Consider the following 9735-nt stretch of genomic DNA (forward strand, 5'->3'; position numbering starts at 1 on the left):
GTAGGTATCTCCATAGCCATTAGTCTTCAAGCTTTCTATGCACACAAAGCTTAAACTGGAGCTTGTGTTCCCTCCTATTCTTTGATCACCTTCCAAGTCCAGTACAGTTGGTTCTTCTATGACACAATAATCCTGTTTTTGTGCAATCTCACATTATAAGAAAATCATGTAATAGCTACACCATTTAAACTAATGGGGGGCGGAATCGCGTTATAACCAATACACGCTTTAAAAGTTGGCCCTTTAGAAACAATGTCTCCCATTCATTAATTGCATCACAAAGAATTTGTTTTAATGAAACACACGTTAAAGCAGAACAACCTGTCACTACATTCACAGTATTCACCTCAGCATTTTAAAATAACTAGATCATGTCTTTGCCACCCTTTTTCATTCTTTTCTTTGATTAAAATAATTTTGGACACCCCAAGTCACTTTGAACATCAACACTTTTTGATACCTCACTACTTAAAAAATACTCTGCATTTTTGCTTTTTCTACCAAAATGGATAATGTCGCATTTTTCCATTCTTTATTCCATCTGCCATTTCTTGTTCACTCATGTAGCCGACCTAATCCTCGAGAGGCTCTTTGCATTTTCCTCAAAACTCATTCTCACTTAGTCAGTCTTATGTCACCAGAAAACTTTGAAATATTATATTTGGGCCCCACATCAAAATCATTGACAAAGGCTGTAAGTCTCTTCTAATAAACCAAAGCTGTGATCAATTATAGCATTTTCTGTAATCCTCTACAAAACCTAAGGCAGCACAGCCATATTACTTATTTAATGTATTGACAGCTATTTTAGACTGATGTCTGTTAACGAAAATATTAATGACCAAAATAAATGGATGTAAATTGAAATTGGCATTCTACAGCATTATTGTTTAATTGTAATTAGATAGATCAATGAACATAAAGTGGTGAAATAGGCACATGCATGGCATATGAAATTTAATTCAAGTTCCTGTTAAGGAATGTGTTTTGGAATGAAAGAGTAGGGAAGGCAATTTTATAAGGGGTGGAGGACCAGAGAGATCTCGATTTACTTTAACTGATCTTTGAAGGTGGCAGAACAAATTTAGAAGACTATAATTAGAAAGCACATGATCGTTAGCTTTATAAGTAGACGAATACTCCGTAAAATCAGGGAAGCTGTGCTAAACCGTTACGAATTATGTCAGGCCTCAACTGAAGTATTATGTAATTCTGGAGACAACATTTTTGGGAAAATGTCAAAGTTTCAGAGAGGACATGGAGGAGATTTACTGGATTTATACAGAACTCAGTCGATGTGGAGAGGTTAAATAAGTTGGGGTTCTTCACTTTAGAGCATAGACAGCTAAGGGGAAATTTGATAGAGTCTTCAAAATACTGAGTATTTTTGATAAATAGGGAGAAATTGTTTCCATTGATTAGAGAAGGAATATCTTTCCTAAAGTTAGATATGTAAAACAAGGTGTGATAAATGAGCTGTGGACTAACCAATGAGATATTTTAGTAATATTCTTTGTTTTTGTATCTTATTTATAAAACATAGAATCTTGCTATGTTAATAATTTTTTCAACAGTATTCTCTTCCTAACTATTCATTTCAGGTATATATCTTGTCATCCTCCTTTCACAGAAGTACCTTTCTAACTTCTTCCCATCACCATTTCACAGACACCGTTCCACTCCCCACCGATCCCAAAGGTGTTCTGTAGAATGGAGAAACAGAAGCATTAATCTCCTACAGTTTTGGATTGGTGGAGTATTCATCCCTGATGTTTCACAGTCTTTGGTGTCGTCTTCAGTGGAAGCAGTCTCTGATGTAAGGCAATGCCGAGTCGTGTGCCAAGAAGGTGGTAGCTTGTTCCCCTGAATCCTCTCTCTCTCTCTCTGTCTCCCATACTCACTTCTCACTTCCCCCAATGATGTTATTTTTGAGGCTGGCACTCTGTGCCAATTACTTAGCTGAACCCTTTTGGCCAGTGACCACAGGCAGATACACATGACCTCAGAATGACCAATGTCTCCATGCTCACTTCCATTTGAAGATTAGCTGTCATTCCTTCTAAGAATAAACACCACATTGATAGTAGGGTGATGTGGTGCCTGATAAATATTTATGTTGTAGAAGGCTAGTTACTATTGTAACAGAATTAAATGATTAAAAATCACACAACACCAGGTTATCACCAAATCAGAATTAAATGAGACCCGTTACTACAACACAATTCTGCAGCATTAAACATATATACATGCATTCCTATATAACAGATAGATTAGCAGATATGTGAGCTACACAATAGAATAATATTTTACACAGACTAATCATTTTGCCGTGGATTTGCACAGAGTCAAGGCCAAGTGCAGTCTTCAGATGAAGCGAGTGTTATAGGCTGGGCTGAATCAAACAGGGCTTGCAAACTTGCTTTCTCTATTTTAAGGTCATACGTTATGTCCTTATTAATAGATTTACATTACAAATTCCTATGTCCATGTTTGTAATGGAAATTATCAGCAATAAACTTGTCACAGTGTAATTACACTCCTCTGCCAGTGATGGCTCTGCAGTTCCTCCATAGATTGAAACTAACATGAGGCACCTTTTCATGATAAAATATTAATTTATGTTCGAGTTGTTTGTGAATTTAATGTTTAAAATTTTGCGCGAATGTTCTGCATTGGCAGACAAGAGCAAACAGAATACCTTTTTCATTCATTCATAGGATGTGGACATCGCTGACTAGCCAAGCATTTATTGCGCATCCTAATTGTCATCGAGGTGGTTCTGGTAATGGTCAAGTAGTGGGTATGCTAGTCCATGAAGTTGCAGATTGTGTTGGAGTATGGTTCTGCAACCTACAATCCATTATAGATGCCCAGTCTTGATTTGCTAGAAGTATTGTTTGAACTGGGAATTTGTGTTGCAGACGTTTCGTCCCCTATCTAGGTGACATCCTCAGTGCTTGGGAGCCTCCTGTGAAGCGCTTCTGTGATATTTCCTCCGGCATTTATGGTGGTTTGTCTCTGCCGCTTCCGGTTGTCAGTTCCAGCTGTCCGTTGCAGTGGTCAGTATATTGGGTCCAGGTCGATGTGCTTATTGATTGAATCTGTGGATGAGTGCCATGCCTCTAGGAATTCCCTGGCTGTTCTCTGTTTGGCTTGTCCTATAATAGTAGTGTTGTCCCAGTCGAACTCATGTTGCTTGTCAACATAGAATCATAGAGTTATACAGACAGGAACAGACCCCTCGATTCAACTTATCCACACCAAGCAGACATCCCAATCTGACCTAACCCATTTTTCAATATTTGTCCCATAGCCCTATAAACTGTTCTTATTCACATATTCCAGGTGTCTTTTAAATGTTGTAATTGTACCGGCCTCCACCACTTCCTCTGGCAGCTCATTCGTACACATATCACTCTCTGCAAGAGAAAGTTACTCCTCATGTCCTTTTTAATTCTTTCCTTCACACTTTCTTTCCTCGAGTTTTGGACTCCCCCACCTCGGAAAAAGACTTTGGCTAATCACCCTATAAATGTCCTTTATAATTTTATAGATCTCTGTAAGATCACCCTCTAGCTGCCGACGCTGCAGGGAAAACAGCCCCAGCCTATTCAGCCTCTCCCTATAACTCCAGTCCCGGCAACATTCTTTTAACTGTTTTCTACACCCTCTCAAGTTTAACAACCTCTTCCTATAGTAGGGTGACCTGAGTTGTATGTAGTATCCTAAAAGTGCCCTCACAGCCGCAACAAGTAAGCCCAACTCCTATACTCAAATGTTCTGACCAATGAAGACAAGTGTGCCAATGCCTTCTTCACCACCCTGTATATCTGCGACTTCACTTTCAAGGTGCTATGCACTTGCACCCCTAGGTCTTTTTGTTCAGCAACACTCCCAAGGATCCTATCATTAAGTGTATAAGTCCTGCCCTGGTTTGCCTTTCCAAAATACAAAACTTCGCATTTATCTAAATTAAACTCCATCTGCCACTTCTTGGCCCATTGACCCAAACTGTTCAAGGTCCCATCGTATTCTGAGATAATCTTCTTCACTGTCCACTACACCATCTATTTTTGGTGTCATCTGCAAACTTACTCACCACACCTCCTCCAATCACATTCAAATAATTTATACAAATGACAAAAAGCAGTGGACCCAGCTTCAATCCTTATGGGATATCATTAGTCATAGGCCTCCAGTCCGAAAGAACAACCCTTTACCACCTCCCTTTGTTTCCTACCTTCAAGCCAATTTTGTATTCAATTTGCTGGATCCCAATTGATTTAACTTTAGTAAGCAGTCTACCATGCAGAACCTTGTTGAATGCTTTGCTGAAGTACATATAGATCACGTCTACTGCTCTACCTTCCTCAATCTTCTTTGTCACCTCCTTTAAAAAACTCAATCAAGTTAGTGAGACATGATTTCGCATGCACAAAGCCATGTTGACTATACTAGTTCTTGCTTTTTCAGATGCATGTAAGTTCTGTCCCTTACCTACCCACCAACGTAGACCCATTGATCTATAGCTCCCTGGCTCTTCCATACAGCTGTTATTAAATAATGGCACCACATTAGCCAACCTCCAGTCTTCTGGCACCCCACCTGTGGCTGTTGATACAAATATCTCAGTAAGGAGCTCCGTAATCTCTTCCCTAGCTTTCTGCAGAGTTCTGGAATATACCTGATCAGGTCCTGGGGTTTATCCACCTTTATATGTTGTAAGAGCTTCAGCTCCTCCTCTGCTTAATATGGACTCTTTTCAAGGTATTTCCCCATGTAGACGGAGGTGAGTACTGCAGATGCTGGAGATTAGAGTCAAGATTAGAATGGGGCTGGAAAAGCACAGCAGGTCAGGCAGCATCTGAGGAGCAGGAAAATTGACGTTTCAGGCAAAAGCCCTTTATCAGGAATGGCTTTTGCCTGAAACGGTGATTTCCTGCTCCTTGGATACTGTCTGATCTGCTGTGCTTTTCCAGCCCCATTCTCATCTTGACTCTAATTTCCTCATGTACCCTAGTTCCAAGTCCTTCTCCACAGTAAACACAAGAGAAAAATATTTGTTTAGTTTCTCACCCATCTCCTGCTGCTAAATACATAGAAGGCCACATTGAACTTTAAGGAGCCTTATTCTCTCCCTAGTTACTCTTTTGCCATCAATGTACTTATCAAATCTCTTTGGATTCTCCTTAACCTTATCTGCCAAAGATACCTCATGTTCCCTGAGAATATGAAAACTCCACACAGTCACCCAAAGCTGGAACCAAACCCTGGTCCCTGGTGCTGTGAGACAGCAGTGCTAAGCACTGAGCTACCTTGCTGTGCTGAGGACATTCAGCCCATCATTTCTGCGCCATTTCTCCAATGAGCATTATGACTTAGTGCAATTCACCTGCCTTTGTTTTCCCATAACCTTGCACATTGTTTCTATTCAAATGATCATCCAATGTCCTCTTGAATGCCTCAATTGGCTCTGTGACTGCCATTTCCAGGCAATGCATTAAAAGCTTTTTCTCACAATACATTTGTTATATTTGGAAATCCTTTAAATCTACACCTTCTCATTCTTTATCCTTTTATGAACTGGAGATGTTTCTCCTTATTTACCTTCTCTATGCCTCCTGTGATTTTGTAAACCTCTATTAGTTCTCCTTTTTACTTTCTTTCCTCCAAGAAAAATGATTCCCCCACTTCTCCAACCTATCCTCATAAATGATGTTTCTCATCACTGGAACCATCTTTGTAAATGTCTGCACTGTTTCTAAAGCCTTTACCTCCTCTCTAGAGTTTGGCATCCAGAAGGTACACAATACTCCAGCTGAGGAAAAAATATTGCCTTGTCTAAGTTCAGCATACCCTCCTTGCTCTGCCATGTATGCGGCAGGTACTCATGTGATTCTGCCAACATTGTCCATCTCATACGCTGCAGGCAAGGATGCCCTGACTTAGGTACATTGTCAAGACTGAGCAGACACTACAACAACAGATGAATGGACACTGTGCAATGATAACCAGACAATAGTGTTCCTTCCCAGTTAGAGAACACTTCAGCTGTCTGGGACATTTGGCCTTGGACCTTCGGGTGACCATCCTCCGAGGCAGACTTCAAAACAAGCAACAACACTAAGTGGCCGAACAGAAGCTGATAGCCAAGTTTGGTTCCCATGGGAATGGCCTCAACTAGGACCTTGGGTTCATGTCACACTACAGGTGACTCCACTGCACTATACACTCCCTCTCTCACTCTCACACACACTCAGATTCTCACACTTACCCATTCAATCTCTCTCTCACACACACATGCTCCTTCACACTCCCTCACACTCACGCCAACCCTCTCTCATGCACAAGCTCTCTCCCATGCGCACACACATGCACCCCACCCCCCGCACTCACACCCATGCATGCACCCTCCCACAGGGTTATATCCCATCACACTCACACACATACTTGACCAAGCTTACACACACTCTTTCACATGCACTCACACCCACATGCACACACTCACATACACAGGACTTGGAACTAGGGTACATGAGCATGCACATATATAAATTTATGGGGTGGGTCTGTATTTGCAGAATTCCATTATATTTTGCTCAAAAACTGCATAAACCCATGTAATATTCTGTAAGTCCCACTTTAGAAATAAAACTGACTCAACATTGGGACAGACTTTAAGTTCACAGCTTTAATACATTGTCTGAGCTAAGATAACACCTATTCTTAGATAAACTGATGTCATCTTGTGAATATAACTTAAAAGGAGTTCTCAAACTTACATTGAATTGAATTGAATTGAGTTTATTGTCATGGGTAACAAGGCACAGTGAAAAGCTTTGTCTTGTGAGCAATACAGACAGATCATATAATTAAGTAGCATAGACAAGTAAATAACTAAACAGTGGCAAGAACAAAAACACAGGTACAGGCAAATGTTAAGAGTTTGCGAGTCCATTCAGTATTCTAACAACAGTGAGGTAGAAACTGTTTTGAAACTGGCTGGTGCGTGTGTTCAGGCTTCTGTACCTTCTCCCTGATGGTAGAGGTTGTAGAAAATCATTGCCAGGGTGGGATAGATCTTTGAGAATGCTGGCAGCCTTTCCTTGACAGCGGATCTAGTAAATGGATTCTATTGATGAGAGGTTGGCCTTTGTGATTGTCCAGACTGAGTTCACCACTCTCTGTAACTGTCTCTGATCTTGAATGATACAGTTGCCATACCAGGTAGTGATACATCCAGACAGGATGCTCTCGATGACTCTTCTATAAAAGTTGGCAAGGGTATTCACTATCATGCCAAATTTCCTCAGCTGCCTGAGGAAGAAGAGACATTGTTGGGCCTTTGTAACCAGTGCATCCACATGAAGAGTCCAAGAAAGCTTGTTGTGGATGAACACTCCCAGGAGCTTTACACTCTCCACTCGTTCCACCTCTGTGCTGTTGATGTGTGGGGGGGTGGGGGGCATAAGTAACATCCCGCTGAAAGTCAATGAGTTCCTTGGTTTTGCCACCATTAAGACCTAGGTTGTTCTCAGTGCACCATTTTCCCAGTTCTTCCATCTCCCATCTGTAGTCTGTTTCATTGCTCTCTGAGATTCGACCAACTATGGTGGTGTCATCAGAGAACTTGTAAATGGCACTGGTCTGGTATTTGGCAATGCAGTCAAGGGTGTACAGTGAGTACAGTAGGGGGCTGAGTGCGCACCTCTGGGTGGGCTTCAGTGTTGAGTGTTCATGAGGATGAAATATTGTCCCCAATCTTCACTGGTTGTGGCTTGTGGTTAGGAAACTGAGGATCTCGTTGCAGAGAGTGGGGCTTAATCTGAGATCACTAAGTTTAGTAATCAGTCTCGAGGGAATAATAGTGTTGAAGGCTGAACTATCCTCAATGAGTAGGATTGTTACAAGCTGTTCTGGATGTCAAGATGTTCCAGGGAGGAGTGAAGGGCAAGTAATATGGCATCTGACGTGGATCTTTTGGTCCGATAGGCAAATTGGAGTGGGCCAAGAGTAGTGGGGAGGCTGTAGTTGATTAATGCCATGACCAGCCTTTCAAAGCACTTCATGACCACTGAAGTTAAGGCCACTGGGCGGTAGTCATTGAGACATGCTGTAAGAGCCTTCTTAGGCACAGGGTTGATGTTGGCCCTTTTGAAAAAGGCAGGGACAGTTGAAAATGTCTGAGAAGGCCTCTGCCAGTTAATTGCGCATGCTCTGAGTGCACGGCCTGGTACTCTGTCTGGTCCCATCGCTTTTCTTAAATTCACATGAAGGAACACTGATCTGACCTCTGATGCAGTGACTGGTGGGATAGGTTCATCAGAACTTGTCAGAATAGGTGTTACCTCTCTGCCAACATTCTGCTGAAAATGAGCACAGAAGGCATTGAGACGATCTGGGAGGGATGTGTCATTGTCTGCTCCAAAACTAGAATATCCCATCCTTAAAGATGCAATCTAAGTTTGTTTAATATATCATTACAACTCCGTGACACTGTTTGCTCAAAGTTCTGTGTTTTCTGGTCCTGCTCCAAACCACCTGATGAAGAAGCAGCGCCTCAAAAGCTAGTGCTTCCAAATAAACCTGTTGGACTATAACCTGGTTTTAACTTTCTTCTTGTTCTTAAAAGCTATGTCCCTGAGAATAAACTACAGGATGCTATATGTTTTATTGACTGCTCTCTCAAACTGTCCTGACATCTTCAGTGTTCTGTGCACAAATACACCCAGGTCTCTCTGCTCCTGAACCCTCTTAAGTATTATAATTCAGATTTTATATTGTTCGCTCATGTTCTTTCCACCAAAATGCATCACCTCTCACTTCTTCATATTGATCTTCAATTTGCCACCTATTTGCCCATTCCATCCACCTGTATACTATGTCCTTTTCAAGTTCTACGTTGTTTTCCTCACAGTTTACAATGCTTCCAAGTTTCAAGTCATTCACAAACTTTGAAATTATCTCCTTCACACTACGATCAAGATCATTAATATATATCAAGCAAAGCAAGGGTCCCAATATTAACCTCTGGGAACCATGATAAATCTTACTGTGGCCTAAAAGTTAACACTAGTCTCTGTTTCCTGTTACTCAGCCATCTTTCCTCTGTCACAATGCCCTGGATTGCATCCTCCTCCTTGGTAAAAACAGATGCAAAGTTTTCATGGAGCACCTTAGCCACCTCTTACCACCAGGTGTGAATTCCTTTTCCTATTGCTAATTGGCCTTAGTCATTTTATTATTGATATGTCTATAGAAATATTTCTTCTTTATGCTGGTTGTCAATATTTTTGTATAAACCCTCTTTGCTTTTTCACCTCCCCTCTGTACCTTCTGCACTCCCCTTGGTTTGAGGCTGTGATTTCCACCTGACATCCATCCTAAAGGAGGCAAGGCTGATGTGAGAAACCAGCCAGTTTCCATGCATTGCCTGGAAATCTGGTGGGGGCAGATTCAACTGAAACATTCAAGAATGATTAATGTGGTACAAATATTAAGCAGCGATATGGGGAAAGATAGGAGATTGGCACAAGGTAATAGAATCCGTATAGGGCACGATGGGCTGAATGGCCTCCTTATGCAATTCTGTGAAGCCCACTTTTTCTTTTTTTATTATTTTGATTTCTTTATCTTTCTTTTATCCAGGGATGTCTTGAATGGATTGCCCTGCCTTTGCTTTTTAAGGGAATATACCTCAATTACTGGGAACCTTTTTTTAAACCTTTAAACATT

This window comes from Hemiscyllium ocellatum, chromosome 25 (genome assembly GCF_020745735.1).
Source record: "Hemiscyllium ocellatum isolate sHemOce1 chromosome 25, sHemOce1.pat.X.cur, whole genome shotgun sequence".
Taxonomy (NCBI): Eukaryota; Metazoa; Chordata; class Chondrichthyes; order Orectolobiformes; family Hemiscylliidae; genus Hemiscyllium; species Hemiscyllium ocellatum.